Below are 22417 nucleotides of genomic sequence, written 5' to 3'. Positions count from 1 at the left end.
TCGCAGGTTCGAATCCTGCCTCGGGCATGGATGCGTGTGATATCCTTAGGTTAGTTAGGTTTAAGTAGTTCTAAGGTCTATGGGGCTAATGACCTCAGAACTTAAGGCCCATAGAGCGATTTGAACCATTTTTTGAAACGTAATCCAATGGCGCTACATGGTGTGGGGTTACATATACCAAAGGGTACCATCGGGCCAACCCTAGTGCATCTACTGTTCAGTCACCTTAATATGACCACTAATCAAAAGCCTGAATAATCAGGACAAAGAACTAGAGTCAACGAGGTTCTGGAAGGTCCCGATGGGGATGTCGAGCCATGCCAACTTACTGTGACCAGTTGTGCCAGGTTCCTCGGTTTGAGGATCGGTGATGCAAATAGCCTGACCGAGGTGGTCTCATAGATTCTCAATTGGGTTTAATTCCAGACAGTTTGGCAGCCAGGTGGATATAGTAAACTCATCCTGCTGCTCTTCAAACCACGCACGCACACTGCGAGCTGTGTGAGTCGTTGCATTGTGTAACGCCGCGACGACCACCTTAAAGTCAATTAAGAAAGAACATGAAGTAGGGAAAGTTATCTTGGCAGTTACGGCATCTTTGACGATGAGCTAACACGAAAGAGTATTGTCAACAACTACATTGTACACCACTGAGCATATTTGTTAGCGAAAGAGAAAGAAGAAACATCGTGTTTCAGCAATGGACGAATATCCATGTGACAAATGTGAAATTAATATCTAATATTCAAAGTAATGTCATCAGAGAAAACTTTTATGAGGAAGAGAGTTGTAAGCGCAACGAAGAAGTTCAATGCGCGTACAATGCTCTTCCACAGAAGAATTCGCTTGCTAGAACTCAACCAGTTCAGACGTACGAGAGCAGTTCTGATCTGAATTACTGAGATTGCGAATCGTGACGAGATTGTTTTCGAGTTTACAAGTGTTTGTTGCGTGACGGGATTCACGGCTTAAGAAACTGGTTTTATGAACTGAGACAGGAACAGACAGACTCATTGGACTTGACTTTAAATGAGTTGGACCTTAAGGAGAAGTGAACATTCTATGAAACAATACACACAATTAGTCTTGAGTAGTACCCAAGTACACGACATCATGAAGATAAAACAATTACGCTAAAATGTTCAGTTGTGGTAATTGCCAAGAAACTATAACTCAATCGGACTGACTTAACTAAACTATTCCGTGTGTGAGTGGTGCGGGAGTTATAAGTATTTAGTGACTAAATAACAATAAACTGTTCGTTACCAGTTAAATATCCGGTGTGGACTACATCATTAAATAGTTTGATAAACGACTAAATCAACGACTACTCATGAAAGACTATTTCATTGAAGTGCAAAAATTCACGTCATTAGTTGAGAAGTGAACTTTAAAATATTTTCGTATTACGACGCAATCTTACAAAGACTGAATCAAAGAGTAAATCTGGATCTCGCTGCATACAGCACAACAATTCCATAGCAACGAGACAACAGCCTAAGAAAAAACTGTTGACTAAAGTATTTCCTCGCAATCAGCGGTGTGTGCTATCCGAACGAGAGAAGAATTAATAACTACTGCAAATCAGGGCAATTAACAATACAATATTAATAACAAAAAGCATCAATTATACGAGTTCGCATAAGTGGAAACGCTGCAGACTTGTAATTGAGATACAACGACTACGCCAGGAACGCCTTTTCGGAAGTTTTTCAGGTTTTTTTCTCCCACTAATCTAAGGGGACTGACGTTATATCGCATCGTGTCTCTACTCAGCCGCGAGAGCTGTGGCAGTAGCAGCTCTACGGCGTCGACTACATCAGCACGCGGTTGGAGTCCGGGGGCACGCGACTGTTGTCTTTCTGACAGGTACCATCGTACTGAGGAGAAACAAACTTCGTGTAGGAGTGCTTATGGTCCCGAAGGATCTGCCTTTCAGAATGATGAGATGACACAGTGAATGCCACGAAAACATTCCTCAGACCATAACGCTTCATCCACCGGCCTGGACCCTTCTGACAATTGTTACAGGGTGTTCACTTTAAGGTGTCTCACGCCATACATGCAAACGGTCATCTGTCCAATGGAGAATATAATGTGATTCAACTGAAAAGGCTACATGTCGTCTCTCAGTGAACGTTCAGTCGCAGAATTAGCCCACAAATTCCAGCCTTTGTTCCCAATGAACAGCAGTCAGCATGGGTGCGTGAACCAGGCACCTGCTACAGAGGCCCACCATCGTGTGCTGAGCTGTCGTTCAGCAGACACTGTTGACAGGTTCCTGGTTCATATGGGCTCTCGGCAGTTGCTCAACAGTTGCACGTCTGTTCTCTAGTACACATCTCCAGAGACAGCTACTGCTCGTTGTGCAACATAGTTGCCTCGGTGCTGTTTTGGATAGGGCCAATTTGCCATGCTTGATATACTTTAACCATGATGGGAAACAGTCGTTTCAGAAATGCTTCCATCTTGGCCCGAAAGCCAATGATTAAGCCCTTCTGGACGTCAGATAAATAGCTCATTTCCGTATTACGACGACGACTGTACTGTTTTTGGTGGCTTCCCCCCCCCCCCCCCCCCCCTCCCCCCAACACACCGTACATCCCGTTCACCGCTAGTGCTACCACTTACTGTCTGTGAGTGGCTATTCCGCATTGACGTCGATTATAGGTGGTGGTCAATTAATGTGTCTGGACCGTGAACATATCGTCACACTACCTTCCGGGGAAAAAACGCATAATTATGAACATCAATTTTGATTTTCTTCTTCTTCTTTTTCTTCTGTGCGTTCGTTATTAGACCTATTGTGCTCTGTCACGGTCTTCTTCTTTTTCTCGGTCTGCCAAGATCTCTTTTCCCTTTTGGTTTAAAGTTCTTTATCTAATGATGTGGTACTCTGTCTGGAGCCATTCTTTCTACATATTCATTCCATTTCATTTTGTTTTCATTCAGTACTTCTTTCACTCTCCATATTTTCTACTCCTTTCGAATATCTCCATTTCGTACATTATGTATTCTTCTCCATCCAGTCACTGCTCTAAGAAATCTCATTTCTATTCCTTGTATTTGTCTTTCTTCCCTGTTATTCAGTAGTCGCCGTGTACTCCCATATAATAGGATTGGTAACGCAACTGTTATATAAAATTTCAGAGCTTTACGTGTTTTACGCTCTAAAGTTCTATTAATTTTCGAAGACAGTTAAAATATTTTATCTGTTAAATTTTTTTCGCATTACTTACGATCCTAGTCCTCAGCGAACATTTTATACGAACTGCAGTCGAATGGTAACGTAAAACAGAGATTATGGAAATATATTTACCTTTCGTGAAGCTAAATGTTTGCCTCGGTTTTTGTGGGTTTTAACCAGACAACTTTTTGCGTCCGTGTTCTGTTTATTGCTTCCCTCTAATGAAAAAAGATGAGTACAGTACTTTATACTCTTCCAAGAACAATTAACGTGACACAATTTACACTCTGATTACTGTTCGACTCAGATTGCTGCTGAAATGAAATTAACATTGACTCGCATGGCTTAAAGTCAGACTAAAATGTTAGACCAAGTGATGGCGAGTGCAGTTCCTAGCTTATTTATATTGTAGAATAACTGAGATGTTTCTCGTGCCCTGTTAGTTCTTAAACATGATTAAACTTACAACTAAAATCATACGTTTACATACGTTCAAGTATTGAGAAGTGTTGTAGAATAAACGGAAACAGTTTTTACGCAATTTGTGATGTAGTTGAATATATTTTTCTGTATAAAATTTCATCAGTCACAAAGAGTTGACAATTAGTTTCAAAAGACATCATTTAATTTTTAATTATAACATCGACTGAATTTAAAATTTTGATGTAGTTATTAACAATATTCGTCTACTATTTCTAATATAAACAATTTAGAAAAACGATTTCAGGGATTGCTATCATGCCGAATTTTCTGTGAAACTAGATTTGCGATAAATAGTGGCACTTTGAAAGCTGAAAAAACTCTATCGGAGGATCCATATTCAAGTCATATCCAAGCGGCGTCTGTACTCCAAGGAACGGCCAACCAGAGGCGCCTCTTTCCACGTTAGGGGTGGCATTGAAAATCAGATCGTCAATCCGTTCTGAAGCAAACGTGGCGATTATGCATCTCGCCTTTGAGTCAAATGGGCCATGATGTGTGTCAGTAATGTAAAGTGTTCCGGAGTTAAGTTAAACCTGCATTCGGATCTCCGGGTGGGGGCTGCTTTAGTGTCACAAAATTCTAAGTCTACAAAGAGAGAGAAGCAATGCTTTCACACATGCAGATATAATTATCGTTCACTAGTAGGAGAGGACATATTGACAGGAATAGAAGAGGAATTAGAAAAAATTAACTGGAGCATTGTTGAATTAGTGAAGAACGTCGTAAAGGTGAAAGCTGACTTCGACTGAATTCGGAAAATTTCTTCTCTTACTGTGGTGAACCAAATGGAAAACTGAAAGTAGTCGGGCTTTTAGTAAAAAAAATAGTAGACAAGACAGCAGTATTAAAAGGAACTTCAAATAGAAGTATACGTTGGACCTCATAATATCAGAAGGGTATAAAATACAAATAGTTCAGGCACATACATGTATTTTTAGTCGGCAACTTTGACATTAGAGTTGGAAAGTACAAGTAAGATGATTTGGTTATTAGCAAACATGAAATAGATGAAAGAAATGAAAAAAGTGAGAGACTGGTTTAATTTTCAGAATGCGTGAAAACACCTATTGTGAATATGTTCTTCAAGAAGCACCCGAGTCGCAAATGTACTTGGACAGGTCCTAACTTTAAAATGAAGAATGAAATAGACTTCATTCTTACCAACAGTTCTCAAAATATTAAAGTTGTCTCTAATACAAACAGTGGTCATCGAGTAATAAGCGCAAGACTTGGACTAAATACGAAAGATGAAAAACTGAAACTAATTAAAGGTAAAAAACGATAATTTCAAATATCTCGAAGATCGGAAAGAGACACTTCAAGAGAGAATTAAGAGAAAATTAAAAGATTGTGAAGCAGAAACAGTAAGAAAGACACTAATATAACAGCCGAAGAAATGGGTGGCTAATGTAAATTTTAAAATCAACGAAATAAGCTGACAAATAAAACAATAAATTTGATGGACAAGAGAGGAGAAATGAAAGTAGAAACAGACAAAGATAAGATAGAATATGCGGAACTGCTAAAGGCACTGCGAAAGAGCATGAAAGATGACATCAAGAAGTATAAAGTAGATACGTTAAATGCCAGTATTGAAAATAAATATATGGATAGCCAGGTGAAAACTTATGATTGGAAAGAATCAGCTAATAGCGTTACACACAGACCAAGGCCGAATTACAGACAAGAAAGAAATACTCGAATATATTGAGAATTTTTAGAGTGACCTGCACAGTAAAGTCAATGATGATAGGCCTATCTTAATCCTGGACGACTTGGATGCTTCTGTTTGCCAAATCCCAGAAATACTCCCTTCAGAAATCAAACATGTCATAGACAAGACGAAAAATGGAACCGCTTCAGGTAGTGATGATCTCTCAGTCGATATTTTAAAGGTGATGGATGACGAATCTATAAAGCATTTAGCTAAAATATTTTCAAATTGTGTGCACAGTGAAAATTACCAAGAGACTGGAATAGAACCAAAATAATCCTAATACGTAAGGAAGGTGGTACAAAGGATATAAGAAGTGTCGCTCTATCGGCCTTGTGTCCTACTGTACAAAGTTTTTCCTAGAATTTTTACTGCCATATTGAGAGTTACACTTGACCTGGCTCAACCCATCTAGCAAGCTGGTTTCCGTGCAGAGTATAATACAGTCGATCATATTCTCACTCTACGTGAAACAATTACTAGAACAAATGAGTATCATCTACCTCTTTGCCTTGCCTTCATCAATTTTGAAAATGCATTCCATTCGATCAGTCACCCAGTTGTGTTTAAGGCTCTAACAGAGCAAGGAACAGAACAGGCTTGTATTAAAGCTTTATAAGACATATACTAAACCTCCATAGCGTTTGTGAATGTAGTTGAAGAAAACAATAAATTTCCTATCGAACTGCGCGTAAAACAAGATGCCTCTATGTCTCCATAACTATTTTCAGCAGTCCTCGAAAAGGCGATGTCTAAATTAGATCAGAAAACAGAGAGAATCGAAATTCTGGGAAAGAGACTAAGTAACCGGAGGTTCTCTGGTGATATTGTACTATTTGCAATTAGTATAGAAAAAGTTCAAATACTGGTTAGCGAACTTACGTCAGTTTGCTCTGAAGTCGGCCTGGAAATGAACTATGATAAAGTGAAACGTCCCCTTTGAACAATTATACATGACTGTGCTTTAACTCACACAAAATATTTTTTAGCGCAACGGAATCTGACTTTCAGTAATTGCTGCAAAGAATGGCCCTGACTAACATTAACCTATACCTTTCACAAATCACTTACCTCACAAAAATCTTCGTTACTCGAACTACTGCAATACAGCGAGCGCCACTACTGCCAGATAAATAAAAGATTCAAACTACTGAAGGCACTAACTACTGATAGGCATAGTTAGCAAATGAAAGATTTTGATAGAGAAAAAACAATGTATTTACCTTAATAGTGTTCAAAAGTCATTATATATATATATCAGTTCATGATATCCAGTCTTACAAATTTACTGTCTCTGTCCAGATCATTCGCTCTCACAACTCCGCCATCTCTCTCGCCACATCCACCACTGCTGGTGGCTCACCTCCAACTGCGCAACGCTATGCTCTGTTAACAGCCAACAGCCCAACACTACAATGACAAATTCCAACAATACCACCCAGCCACACAGCACAGCCAGTGATTTTCAATACAGAGTGCTACGTGGTGTTACCAATATAAAAACCTAAACAGCCTACTTACATAGCCCCCATGCTCCCCACAAAATATTTTACAAATTGTTTTGGGCAGTGGCCAATACAGATTTGAAAAAAAATTTCATAATTACAATGACAAAGAAATCAAATGCACACACTTATTGATACAATGTTGGCCAAAAGCTAAAATTTTCTCACAGTCCATAAAGACAGTCCTGATCGTTCATCACAGTAAAATAGCACTGTTTTTCTCAAAGCCTGAGCAGTAAAAGAAAATGCACATGGAAGTAATAGATTTCCATGCAGTCTCGAAGAAGTAGTGTTGTCCTTCCAACGGAAAGACAGTGCTGACTCTTGACATGAAGACAGGTAATGGGCCACAACAGAGCAAACCCACCGCAGAGTCAGTCGACGTTTTGAAGAATATTGATAGGTAGGTCATCACAGAGCAGACCACTGCAGTCGTGTTAGAGAGTATGGTATTGGCGAGTCATCAAAGGTGCCTACCCAGTGCAGTCCTTGTAGAAATAATAGTATTGGTGAGTCATCAAAGATGCAGACCCACTGTAATCCTTGTAGAGATGGACAGCAGCCAACTATTGTGACTGTGCAGGTGCACAATCACCATCGAAGAGTCTTGCAGAGGATACAGCAAGTCCATAAACCACAGCTTGTGCACACACAAAACATTTTTTGGAAATGTCCTTAGAACCAGCAGTGCTGTTATCCAGTCTCTTGCTGAATTATTAATACACGTGCAAACACTATCAGTCCCTACTTCTCACATATTGTCCATATACTATGACCAACAGAAATGTGTGCAGTGAAATGAAGAACTGGTGTCTATACAATTATATAACATGAGAATACAGTTACAAAGATACAGAAAACACCAATTAAAAACATAATAATACAGATAACATTTGTAGTAATACAGGCTTTACAAAAGAATAGAGATAAACATATACATCAGTGTTACAGGAATTGTGACATAATTAAATATATAAAATAATGAGAACAGTTTTTGAAACATTAATTTCATATATGAGCATTGAAACAACAGAATTAATAATGTCTCAACATATTTAGAAAGTAAATAACATATTATTAATGCAAATTATATTTGATGATAAAAGTATTCCTCATCATAGTGAATGTAGCTGAGTATTAGAAAAGTTCTACTACATAACTCTCATCAGCTACACACATAAAGACAGGAAAAACACAAATACACAAGAATACACAAACACATAGCAGAGTAACACAGGAGGAAAGGACAGGGTTTGTTTTCAGTGTAACATTTGGTACTGCAGTCCAACCCAAAACTTCATTCCATAGATCTTTCGTCTTATTTCAATATTTGTTTCCCACCAAACAAAAATCCTATCCAAGCATTCTTTTTGTATTTATAGGTTCACATATTTCTTATCTCATTATTTATTTTCCATTATCTTACCTCATCATTTATTTCCAAGAAAATCCTACCTAAACCTGTTGACCCTAAACCCTACTTTTTTGTTCATATCCTCTTTTAAGTACTTTTTTCGCCAAACCATTTTCTTATAGCTTATCAATGCATTTCTTTCCATTAATCACAACTCGTTCTCTTATATAGCCTACCCCATCATGAGCTAACTTAAATCTACTGAGCTCAGATGCTAAACTAAGGGATGAGGTAATGCAGCAGCACAAAACAATTAACACAAACAGCAATGACAAAAAATGCAAATTGGCAAAGCAAGCTACAGTAAATCTAAATTACCAAGCAATGCAACATTACAACTAATATGAGACAATGTGCAGCAACAAGAAAAATAAATCAGTAATAAAACTGGCCTAACAGAGTAATACAAAGTGAAATTTAGTAGCACTATGCCTGGCAAGCAGCAGCATTAAATGCAATAACTTATATCTAATCATGACAAAGCTCAAGCAGAAAAAATATTACAGTCAAAATGGCCATGTTTAATACCTATGTCACATCTTAACACTAGGGTGATGCTTCACCTTAACTTACACTACTAAAAAGTTACCAGTCATTGACAAAAATTATGTATGTAATTCCTGTGAAGGGAAACGTCTTTTTGTGCTCCCTCGTTTTTTTTGGAAGTAGATCATAAAATGGTTATTTACTGAATCTGAAGGCACAAAATATCTATATTAGTACATCTATTAAACTTTATTTTAACCAATGCTGCAGTGCAGCTAGAAACTAGATATTAAACAAAATGAGCAATCTCTCAATTAGAAAGACAATATATTTAAAATGTTTCTCATCATTTCATTAGGCATTTTAGTAAATATCATAAATTAGGAGCTCCACAGTATAATCATATGTTTTCAAGTTTGAGCGTGTCGCATTTGCGATGCTTTCTACAAAGGAATGTCAATAGCGAGGATAATGGCCTTTTTTTCTCCACCTGTGCCTCTGAAAGGCACACACTAATTTTTTTTCCAGGCGAATGTCGCGCAGCTGGGTGCCCACGACGCATTACGTGCAGGTGGTCACTTAACTTTCTTACCGAAATATTTACGTCACCAGTTTGCACTACAGTGACAGTCTCATATAAAAGTTTCACAGGTCGAGAATTTGCGTTGCAAATCTGTAGAAACAAAATCCTGTAAATATAACAGTGTCAAAAAAAAAAAAATTTCGCTGGCATTGTGATACATTCAGGCATATACACACATTTCATAACTCTTAAAGTATGATTCTCTGTTTCCAACATCCTTTTTCACAACGAGAGTCGCTAACCACTACTCATTATTCCTTGGTTTATTACACATATACATATTCGTCGACATTCTTCAATATTTCATCATTTTAAATATGTAGCATCATCAAATTCCTCCTATAGCATCAGCTTATTGATCATATACATACCTCAATAGTATAATACACATCGTCGTCGTAAAAATAACATCATAACACCTCAGTCATATCTCTAAAACGCAGTAGCTTTCAGCAATAATGTCAAAACCTAAAAATATTCTCTGCTCATTTCAATAGTGTCATCTACCTCAAATGTACTTTAAAAATCATGATCTCATACCAAATACATCATTCAAAGCTCTCATTGTATCACAATGATTCTGAAAAAAATATGAACAGTTCACAAAGTACAGACAAAATACAATTTCGTAAGTGTGAAGTAATCCAATTGTGTAATTGTGTAAACATCTGTCACTGATGTAGTAAAAAAAAAAGTTTGTCTCTCTCAGTTAAATGATCAGATAGATGTGTAATTTATGTGTTAGAGAAATATGGTACCAATGTGTAAAATTGTATAAGCAAATACCATATTAGCTAGGGCTCGTTGTGCTTGCCAAACACATGATACACAAAGTAAGCGTGTACCCCCTTGGTGATTAAAATAATTATACCCTCAGGTGTTACATATTACAGCAATGGAATGAAATGTATCACGGAAAACCTTCAAATATCTTTAAAAATAAATGTTTTAAGTACAAAATTAATCACTCAAATGCGTGTCCTGTAGCGCTAAATTGTGTGTCTTGTTGTAACATAATCTCTGTCATTATTTAAGGGTAAAATTTGTGCGAAGTGTCGTAATTATCGTCGACCGTAAGCAAAGTTCTGTGGAAGTCAATGTACTTACCTCGTAATAAACAAAAGCAAAATGCTATGCGTATAGATATCGTAGTTATTACGTACAGTACCGTGATCAAGAAAGTATTACACTGTAATGTATTGTTGTGCTACAAAAAAAAGGCTGTCTTATTGTAGCTATACCACAAATTTACTACTAAAACATGTTATACTTTCCATAAGAGTTCAGAAAAACTGTGCAGATATAAAGCAGATACAGCACAAAAGCAACGATGTAAATTGTTTCACACATCAGTAGTGTCGTGATATAGTTGTGTAGCTGTCAAAGAAACCAAATGCTAAGTCATCTTTAATCCCACAGAAAGTACTTCAAATAAAGAATGTCTTTTCAAGTAAACCAAAATGTTGCATGAAAATCTCATTAGTAGTGCCGGTATATGTTCTAAGCATGTGAGCCTTATAGTCGTTACGTGATCGTGCAACAAACAAGCAAGAATGTACAAATAACAATACTGTGTCGTCTGTTCACTATAACAATGCATTCGTAATTTCTGTTTAAATAAGTTCTCTTCGTTCTTGACTGGATATTTAACTTCAAAACATTGTTGCATGTTAACAGTTTCTCAGTGTGACAACTTGTACTAGTAGCGTGAAGTGAAAAGTTTTATGGCAAAGACTAAGTTAAAAAACAGATTATCTTTCAATAAACGGTTTTACATTTGAAATGTGGTGCAATCTTGTACCCTTTCTAGTGCGCAGAGTTCCAACTTCAAATCAATTATCATGTTTTATACGTCGGTAAGGAATGCTAAAATTTTTCTCAAGGTTAGCGTCGGTGTTATTTTTCTCTGAGCCAGCCGGCGCAAGTCATTGTCTGTCTCTTTGTTGGCGCTCGTCGTTGTTGGGATTTGGAGGTCTAACTTCTACAAATTCACCTTGTCGAGAAGGCCCTGCCCTGTTTGAAACCCACCAGTTCTGATTAAATTCTGGTCTGTTGTTACGATTATATCGTCTGTCGTCATAACGGTAGATTCCATAATTTCTTTCTTGTTGGTCACATGGTCTAGAATGTCCCCCTGAATCGTAACTGCGCTCTGGACCGTTGCGTCTGAAGTTATTCTGTCTCCCTTGATAATAATTATTTTGGTTTCCATATTGTCTGTTTCTCTGATTGTCTCTGTGATAGTCATTACCGCGGAGAGGTGATCTTTCCCTGTAATTATGGCTAGTGTGGCAACGGTTGTCATACGGGTGGTGTCTATTTTGGTCACGATTTACGTTGTAAGAATAGCCTTGTCGTGTATTATTTCTGTCATCCCGGAATTGTGACAGATGTGACCTGTAATTGTTGTGCTCCTGTTTTCCCGTTCCGCGATTGTCAGTGTCAATTTCCAGTTCTTGTAACAGTCCATGAAAAACTTCAGTGTCGTCTTTGCAACGTCCTGCCAAAATAATATGTCGTAAATGTTCAGGTAGTTTGATTAAGCAAATGTGGATGAGTTCTATGGGGCTGTATGGGTTTGAAAGATACTGATTCTTATGCAACATGTCTTCAAAATATTTCACAAAACTGGAAAATTCAGATTGTTCGAAGTGTTTCATCATTATGATGCTATGTTTTACTCGGTCTTGTGTAGCTTGAGACCAATATGCTGAGAGGAAGGCATGATAAAATTCTCCTTCACTGTGACAATCGTGAATGACCGATCGCTTTCTTTCAGCTGGTTCATTCTCTAAGTAGCCACACATAAATTCTAATCTGTGCTCTAATGACCAGTTGGGGGGAAAACAATGAGAGAATTGATGAAGCCACGCTTGTGGATGGATGCCGTTGCCGGAATTCTTAAATGTTTTGAATTTACGTGTACTAATAAACAGTTTGTAGCCAGAATCATCATGTCTGCGAGTCGCATATCGGTCATTGTTACTTCGTTTCGGCGGTTCCATCTCAAAATTCGGTGTACCTTGCCAATTTCTTTCATAATTCCTGAAGTGCCCCGTGTTATTATTTTGTGGCTGTTTCGTATTTCTATGGCCCTCTTCCCGTATTGGTGTGCGAGTGTCCTCTGAAATATGTAATTCTTGTATCACCTGCGTCAACTGATGTACTTCCCGAATTTCTCTTTTGTACTGTGTGTTGATTTGATTTTGATTTTGTTTGAATTTTCTAATTTGTTCATACTCTTCAGTGTCAGTGAAGGCTACAGGTCTTGTGTCTTTCAGATCATCATCTATCTTTGTAGATAAGTTAGTGAACTGATCTGAAAGTTCGGCTACTTTATCCGATAGTGAAATTATTTCCTCTGTGTGTTTTTCTGAACCAAGTTTCAGAGTGTCCATTTGTGTTGAAATCGTATCTACTGTGTCCTTTAAGTTTTCCTGAGTTTTTGCAAGTTGCGTAACCGAATCGGTAGATGCAACTGAGTCAATTTTAGCTTGCAAGGTGTCGTGATTTTCAATAACAATAGTTCGCAGTTCTTTTATGGCTGCTTCATGATTCCGTAAAGCATTTTCATGACGCGAAAAAATAGGTTGGAAATGCTCACAAATTTGTGTTTTTACGTCATTACAGACTTTTTGACATTTCGATTCGATTTTACGTAACTCAGTAGTTAAATCGTCACGTGTTTGTTCAAGCGTATGTTCCACTGAGTATAACTTTTGAAGCTTTTGTTCCATTGCGTCTAACTTTAGAAAATTTTGTCCCATTTGTTTCTGATTTTGTTCAAGCGTTGTGTCTAACTTTTGTGGCCTTTGTCACATTTGTTGCATTAACTGTAATAACAATGCACTGGTGTCTGAAACATGTTCCTCAGTGCTATTCGGCAGTGCATTTGAACCGGCAATATTCACATTTTGAAAAGCAGAAAATGTGTCTTGACTTATTTGAGAAAACGGTGAGGATGCAAAACCTGAACCTACAGCATTTGCAAGATTGTGTCCTGTCATTTCGGAATCCTGAGGCGAGCTGTTGCCGACCGATCGATCGATAATGCTTCCCTGTTCACTAATTGTTTCACTGTCTACGCCATTATTTGCAGGCCGCTCCATTTCCCTATGTTCAATTACCAAATTACTACTTTGAACATCAGTTAATTCATTACACGGTGGAGCTAACACACTGCTTTCGTCTTCACTATCATTTCTCAGTTTACTTTGGAGCCTAGTGTTACGTTTTTCACACGCCATTATTGTCACAATATTTCACACGATAACACGGAATCGCAAGCGCAGCTGCGAAATACTTGGTGCAAATCTACATGCATGCCACAACTGTTTTACTGTACAACAATAAAAGAATGCAACTACAAAGGAGATTCTCTCTACAATTACGCGCTAGCAATACACAAAAGCTACACTAATTACACAAACTACAAGGAAAAAATCAGAAGATTCCAGTGAGGTATCCTCGGCTAAGGGTCGACATATGAAACGTCCCCTTTGAACAATTATACATGACTGTGCTTAAACTTACACAGAATATTTTTTAGCGCAACGGAATCTGACTTTCAGTAATCGCTACAAAGAATGGCCCTGACCTATACCTTTCACAAATCACTTACCTCACAAAAATCTTCGTTACTCGAACTACTGCAATATAGCGAGCGCCACTACTGACAGCTAATAAAAGATTCAAACTACTGAAGACACTAACTACTGATAGGCATAGTTAGCAAATGAAAGATTTTGATAGAGAAAAAACAATGTATTTACCTTAATAGTGTTCAAAAGTCATTATATATATATATCAGTTCATGATATCCAGTCTTACAAATTTACTGTCTCTGTCCAGATCATTCGCTCTCATAACTCCGCCATCTCTCTCGCCCCATCACCACTGCTGGCAGCTCACCTCCAACTGCGCAACGCTACGCGCTGGTAACAGCCAACAGCCCAACACTACAATGGCAAATTCCAACAATGCCACCCAGCCACAGACTGCACACAGCACAGCCAGTGATTTTCATACAGAGCGCTACGTGGCGTTACCAATATAAAAACCTAAACAGCCTACTTACAAAAGCTAACATCATGATGAATTAATGGACACAGGAGGGAAATACAGCTGTCGGAAGTACGCAAGTTCAAAGGGTCACAGAATATATCTATCTGGGTCAACTGCTAAATAGGAGCTGGCCGGAGTGACCGAGTGGTTCTAGGCGCTACAGTCTGTAACTGCGCGACCGCTGCGGTCGCAGGTTCAAATCCTGCCTCGGGCATGGATGTGTGTGATGTCCTTAGGTTAGTTAGGTTTAAGTAGTTCTAAGTTCTACGGGACTGATGACCTCAGAAGTTAAGTCCCATAGTGTTTAGAGCCATTTGAAGCATTTTGAACTGCTAAATAGGAAAGGAGAACTAAAACCAGAAATATTTCGACGAATTTAATTAGGATGACAAGTTTATGGAAGATACCCCTTAGTTTTAAAGTCCAACATGTCGGCTGAGCTGAAGGAAAACTTTTTGACCAGTGTGTTGTGCCAGTAGTAACTTTCAGCTGTGAGACAAAGACAGTAAATGAGTTCATTGTCAGAAAACTAATAGTAGCAGAAAGAGGAACGCAAAGATCAATGTTGGGCTACTCAATAAAGACAGAAAGAAAGTAGTTGATCACAGCCAGACAACAAAAGTCAGTAACATAATGGACAGAGTGAATACCTTGAAATGGCAGCGGGCTGGCCACGTTGCTCGAAGAAAACGTGGCAGGTGGTCAAAAGAAGTCCTAGATTGGAGCCCAATTTTACAAAAAAGACCAAGAGGAAGACCGCAGGACAGATGGGACAGAACCTTAAAAAACTGGCAACAGGTTGCTCAAGATCAGCAGAAATGGAAGAATCTGAAGGTTTCTTATGTTGCTCGTCGACTCACAGTGGCCAAGTGGCCACATCACCAAGTGATCGAATTGGCTGATGATGATGATCCAAGTGGAAAAAAAGGATGATCATTACCAGTTTTCTTCTAAAAACGTGTTCTTTGCTCGACCAGTGTATCAGGATGATCATCAGTCCTGGCACTGATTACTTCATACTATTGTTTCCTGGTTAGACTGTATACGCCGCACGGTACCTTCATGATGTGTGGCGGATAGTAATTTGAATACCAATGTCTCTTCCCCCTTTCCTGTTTCAGTCACAAATGACACTCGGAAACAACAATAGTGCGAGCTCGAATTTCTCTAAATTTATATATAGTTTGTTCACGATGGCCTGGCTGAGTTTGCGAGGCGGTATGGCGAGCGGAGGAAGCAAGCTCCTCATACCTGAGCCCAACATAAAATTAAAAAAAAATGAAATGATCGTGCAGCATTGTTGGCCAGGAGGCCCCATCTTGGGAAGTTCAGCCGCCGGATACAAGTCTTATTTCAGGTGACGCCACATTGGGCGACTTGCCTGTCAGCGATGATGATGAAAGGATGATGACAACACAAAACACAGTCGACAAGCGGAGGAAATCTGCAATCCGGGCCCATTGCATGATAGGCAAAGACGTTATCACTCAGCTAAGCAGCCAGACAATAAAATAATGGTGGGGAGCGTGGAGTTGCAGAGGGGGAAAGAATAAGCTGCATTTTCCTCATGCAGCGCTGGCGCTACATATATGCTTATTGGTTTGGCACGACACTATCACTACTTTGTAACAGCCACGGTAAACACAGTTAATGTGTTGTCCAAATGTGTGTGAAATCTTATGGGACTGAACTGCTAAGCTTACACACTACTTAACCTAAATAATCCCAAGGACAAATACACACACCCATGCCTGAGGGAGGTCTCGAACCTCCGCCGGGACCAGTCGCACAGTCCATGACTGTAGCACCTTAGACAGTTACTGTGTTGTTAAATAGCGAATGTTGGCAGTGACGCAGACAAAACAAGCGTAGCCCAGAGGCGAACGGATTCTACTGGCAGTATTGTATTTAGTGCTAGGGAGCCCTTCAGGACTCTATGAACAAACTGTACATGGTCTTTTTGTGAGCTGTACTAAAAATGAAGCAATATACAGGGGGTCCAAGAAATGTAGCAACAAATTTCGAGAGGGTGTAGAGGGCCTCGTGAGGAACATATCGAGGCTTGGAATTCGTGTCTGGAAATCTACGCTGCAGGGCATCGAAGGCACGGGAGGTATATGTGGAGGCGCCTACCACAGGGCTACCCTTATGGCAGCAAACGTGACTTCTTACGCTGACGGACCGTAGGTGGAACGTCCCTCAATGTTGTTTGTTATTTAGTGATCGTGACTGATTGCCACGATCACCAGTGGAAAAGATGGTGATAGCTGCTGCGAAGAAAGGCCATGTCTCCTATGAGTACAATGATCTGTTGCCTTGCCAATTTCAGACACGGGTTTCTCTATGCAGTTCATTTTTCTCCTGAAACCCTCTAAAATCTCCACTGTTCTTTTGTGTACAGGCGAAAAATAAACTGCCGATGGAAACCTGTGTCCGAAAGCATCATCCATTAAGGCAACAGCATCATATTCACAGCGGATCGCTCCATTTTCTCCACTAGCAATCGTGACAATCAAACGCGATCACTGAATAGTAAACAACGTTGCGAGACATTCCGCCTACGATCCGTCAGCGTAAGAAGTCACAGGTGCTTCTGAAAGGGGTGGCCCAGTGACAGACGTCGGCTCCTATAATTTCGACGCGTGCACTGGTTCCTATTCTCGATTTGTCCCATTTGTTCTACAAGACAATCTCCACAACCCTTCAAAGTTTATCGCAACATTTGTAGGACGACCTGTACACATAAATCAGTTTCTTAAATCTGTATGGTTAAAATAATTAAATAACTGTACCACATCTCTCATTTAATATTCAGCTATATATCATCGAAATTATTGACATCGTTATGATCCTGTAGCCACAGTTTAGCGTTACAGCATCATTAATTGCTCATTAAATTCTAATTAACTTCGTAGTGGCATTTCCCTAATGGGCATATAATTTTAGTAACTGATAAACTTCGTGGTAGCCCCTGCATCACGGGATACAGCTTGTCAGGGAATTGTATGAAGCGTAGATTACGTACAAGCTCGCGCAGACAAACTGGTAAGGTATCCCACTGGGCCCATTCACCTTTCCTCTGTTTAGAGAATTTAGTTGACTTTCAGTCCCGCGCTCACTTATACAGCGTGATTAAAAAAGAAAGAACAGATTTCATTTTTTTATTACAAGCGAACGATGAAAGGTAGAAACATTGCGCATGCCACAGGGTAGAGGAAGATTCGACGTTTTATGCTCCCGCAAACATTATACCATACATTCAACACGAGCACCATACATTGCTCGAGAAACATATAAACAGTAGTCAGTCTTGCGGATATCTGAGGACTCCGTTGAACACATCTCGAACACGCTCGACATTTTCTTCGGACGTGCGTGGTCGACCGCTGCTCTTCCTTTTGCATATCGCAATCAACTTCCAAGAATTTTGTATATCAGCCTTAAAGTTGCTTATGCAGAGGCCGTTTCTTGTAAGTTGCACTTCAACAATGGATTGACTTAATGCAAATTCCAACACACAAATTTATTTCTTTTGTGGTGCAGTCGCCATGTTGCTACAAGCAAACAACAGCGCAGATGTGACAAAAATTTGAACCGTTCTCTATCCAATGACATGCGCAATGTGTTTCTATATTCTGCAGTTTCTACGAAATAAACAAGTGAAACGCCCTGCGGAGGGGCCACGTGGTTTGAGGCGCCATGTCACGGATTGCGCGGCCCCTCTCGCCGGAGGTTCGAGTCCTCCCTCGGCCATGGGTGTGTGTGTTGTTCTTAGCATAAGTTAGTTTAAGTTAGAATAAGTAGTGTGTAAGCCTAGGGACCGATGTCCTCAGCAGTTTGGTCCCATAGCAACATACCACAAATTTCCAAATTTTCTTGGGATTCTAATTTCGATTTCGTTCAGTTTTTGTTTGCCTGGCACAGGGCTGTACTGAGATTATGTTTAGAGCGGATTTTCATCCGGAAAGCAAGCTGATTGAAGGCTGTTCCGTACAGAGCGGAAAAGTTGAATCAAAGGACTCAAGATCAGATGAAGAAGGCGGATGTGGTTTTATTTCCCAACCCAACTCCTGTACAGTGTTTGTTATCAGTCTAGCAGAATGCAGGCGGACGTTTTCGTGGAGTAGCATCACTTCACCCGGTTGTTGTTCTCCGTCTCAGTTGTAGACAAATATGTCAGCAGTGACGGTTATACCTCGTGGAAGCAACTCTTAGTTCACCACACAGTCGCTGTTCCACAAGATGCATAACATTATCTTTTGCGGATGTGCGCAGGTCTTTATACCGAGAGTTGCTGCTTTGTTTGGGCTCCACCATTTCTTTCTTTTTCTTATCTTAGCATAAAGACACCATTTCTCCTCAGAAGTAACGATGCAGTACGGCAGTGGTCGGTGGTTTTCACGAATCAGTCGATCACGAGCAATATGCTTACGGCAATCCACTGAGTTTTGGGATTTCCGCTTGGAGCATACGGTACCCATACACCCGATTTTCGAACGTTCTCCAATGCAAGCAAATGCAGCAGCGAAAAAAGGTTTCCCAGGACAGAGCGGATCAGGTTGTGGAAAGGGGCCAAGGTCATTTACTGTCAGTTATACAGGAACACACACAACTTTATTCCTCCAACCAACGCACAGATTTCTCTTTAAAACAATAAATATCAATTCACAGCTGTGGGCCCAAGTAACTTCTTCAGAATAAGTTTGAATGATTGCTTTAAAACATCTGGATTCAAAGTAACGGCTGAAGGCCTTACTTAAGCAAAGTTACAGTATCTTCTCGGTTAAAGGCCGAAATAATATTTCAGATCAGCTGAGGAATTCTTTAAAAGCCAAGCATTTACAAATTCCGGCTAAAGGCCATATTAAGGAAAATTCAAGTTAATTCTTCGGCTGAAGTCCCAATAAAAAATTTTCTTTTGATAATAAAAGAGAAGCTTTACAGATAGGCTTTTACACAGTACAACAGGAAAACATCTCAAGAAAACTTGAAGTATCTTGTTGGCTGAAGGCCCAAACAATTACTCAACAATAATTACAGACAACCTTAAGATGAACATTTAAAGAACACGGCTGAAGGCCGTTTCAAGATTCCAGATAATTAAAGGGAAACATCACACATTAAAGCCACAGATTCTGAAACAAACGCGGCTGAAGGCATAAATACAGAGCAACAAGAATTTTAAATGAAACACTGCTGAAGGCCGAGTCCTAAAGTTGTTATGAAGTTCTGCTGAAGGCCATATACTAACATAAAACAAACAATATCAATACACGGTTGAAGGCCTGGCACAGTACCTGCGACCAAATAAAATGACAATCACAAACAACCAACAGTGGTGCTCAGTTGTGTTCCAAGGGTCGGCCTGGAGAGGAAACTCTTAAAAACCGTTCAGGTGAGACAGGCAGCCAAGCGTAACACTAAACAATCGGGTGGCAACACGACCTAGGAACGGCTGAAGAACCAACCAACAACCTAGTCAATTCCCTCTGTCGCAACCGACCCACTGCGTGCTCCAGTACAGAAACTACAGACGGTTCCACGTAAAAACACTTGCACAAGAACTCGAACAACTGTTAACACAATCACTGTGTAACCACAAGGACGAATCAATTCGACACACAGAGTGTTTCCACAAGCGGTCCGCGACCAAATACACGTCGTCCGATGACACGACCGACCGACCGACCAACCCAGGTCGTTCTCACTCAAGTTACGTGTATCGGCAATGGTCGGGCGAGTCTTGGCTGCCCGAATCTGAATGCAGCTCCAACCCGACTCAACTCCATGTCCTTTCAGAACTTGGAAACTCGGCGACCCGGGCACCCTGACTTGGATCCATCCATTTTGAGGTAACTCTTGCCCATTGGCCACGACATCTCTGCACAAGGAAGGAACCGACCCACGTCCAGCAAGATGACCAAGTGACGAGGCCCGGAAACGGTCAAAAGACCAAATACACGTCGCCCGATGAGACGACCAACCAACGGTCGTCCCTGTCCAGTCTCCTCCTGTCGCACAGTTCATGTCTGTCGTCAGCGGTCTGCGAGCACTGGAAGTCTGCACCTTAGTGGCGCTCCATCCCCGACTTCACTGCTGCTGCGTTCGGACTCACTTCGAGACACACAATGACCCGGAAATACTATCGGTCACTCCAGAGATAGTATGACAGTGCACTTATTTACAAGCGCTGCTGCTGCCACTCACGGGCAAGCAAACCAGAAACCTAGTGACGCCAGTAAATCGAATTAAAAGAAAAACGAGGCGACAGAACCACAAGAACAAGATGACGAGCAGTAAACGCCATGACGGCGAGCCGCACATGGCTCAAGCAGAATGATGGAATGATCACAGTTCATCACATTTGCCAGTTCGCAACTACACTGACTTGGATCATTGTGGATTAATGCGTTTGAACGATCTTCATCAAACCATGAAGTTCTTCCTGAATGTGGGGAGTCACTAATGTCAAAAAGATCCTGCTTAAAACGAGAAATCTATTTTCTTGCCGTTCTCTGTCCAATAGCTTTATCCCTATAAACGGCACAAATGTTCCCGGTGCCTCCGCTGCTGATACCTCTCTATACAACTCAAACAGAAGAATATAACGAAAATGTTCAGAATTCTACATTTGGCACTCCATTTTCTAGCGTCCACAGTTCCGCTCATTATCTCCAAGTGACAAAATGGCAACATGTAAGCTAAAAGAGCAACAGTGAACTATGAACTGCATATAAAAAATGACAATCTATAAATAAACCCATAGCAAGTGGAATATCGACATGCAGAACAAAATCGCTATGAACGTATGCTCCAGTCTAATAATTTTTGTATTCAAGAGCTGGTGGTGGTTAGTGTTTAACGTCTCGTCGACAACGAGGTCGTTAGAGACGGAGCGCAAGCTCGGGTTAGGGAAGGATTGGAAAGGAAATCGGCCGTGCCCTTTCATAGGAACCATCCCGGCATTTGCCTGAAACGATTTAGGGAAATCACGGAAAACCTAAATCAGGATGGCCGGAGACGGGATCGAACCGTCGTCCTCCCAAATGCGAGTCCAGTGTGCTAACCACTGCGCCACCTCGCTCGGTATTCAAGAGCTATTACCTTCTCTGTAGAGATATGTGCTTTTTTTCTAATAAATCACGACTGGCATTGTTAGTTTGGCACTTCATTGTAGTCCATTTTCACACTCGTGAACTGCGATGCCCGACCAAATAAATTGTCTCCTGTTAACTAATTGTAGACGAATACATTGTGCACACTGCAATTGCTAGCTTTCTTAAAAAGTGAAGATATGTAGAGATGACAACGCTGAGTCATAAGAAGAATACGATTCGCTCTTCTGTCTCTGTAACTTACTTGACAAAAAAACGCACCGATAACTATACAGTTAAGGAAAATGAATTTAACAACCAACCTACATTTGTTAATGGGTGCGTTTATCAAGTAAAGGGTCCGCCTCCGGTAGCTGAGTGGTTAGCGCGACAGGATGTCAATCTTAAGGGCCCGGGTTCGATTCCCGGCTGGGTCGGAGATTTTCTCCGCTCAGGGACTGACAAGGGGAGGCCTCCAATTGTAAAATTCAGATTCGATTCATACTGCGCATAATAAAAGCTCATGGCCAGAGGTGTAATGTGGCAAAGCACCAAGACGCACTTCTCAGCCGTTGTCGAGAAAATCGACAGTTAAAAGAAACCGTTGCGGTAAAGTATTCTCTACGATTAAGTTTTCTACAGCGTCGTGGCGCAGCGGTAAGCGTTCGGGTTCGTAATCCGAAAGTCTCCGGATCAAATCTCGCGCCATGCAACATTTTTTTATTATTGGTTTTTTTTGTAATTCAAATATATATAAACTATTAATGAATTGAATTGGTGAAGGCGGATCGCTCTCCAATTGTACCGCCTCCATTTTTCCGTTTGTTTAACAGGGTGTACCAAAGCTCTCACGTCCGCACTTATTTTCGACGATGTTATAAGTTGCG

The sequence above is a fragment of the Schistocerca gregaria genome, chromosome 2 (genome assembly GCF_023897955.1).
Source record: "Schistocerca gregaria isolate iqSchGreg1 chromosome 2, iqSchGreg1.2, whole genome shotgun sequence".
In the NCBI taxonomy this organism is placed as follows: Eukaryota; Metazoa; Arthropoda; class Insecta; order Orthoptera; family Acrididae; genus Schistocerca; species Schistocerca gregaria.
The sequence above is the reverse complement of the archived record's forward strand: the minus strand, read 5'-3'. Positions refer to the sequence as shown.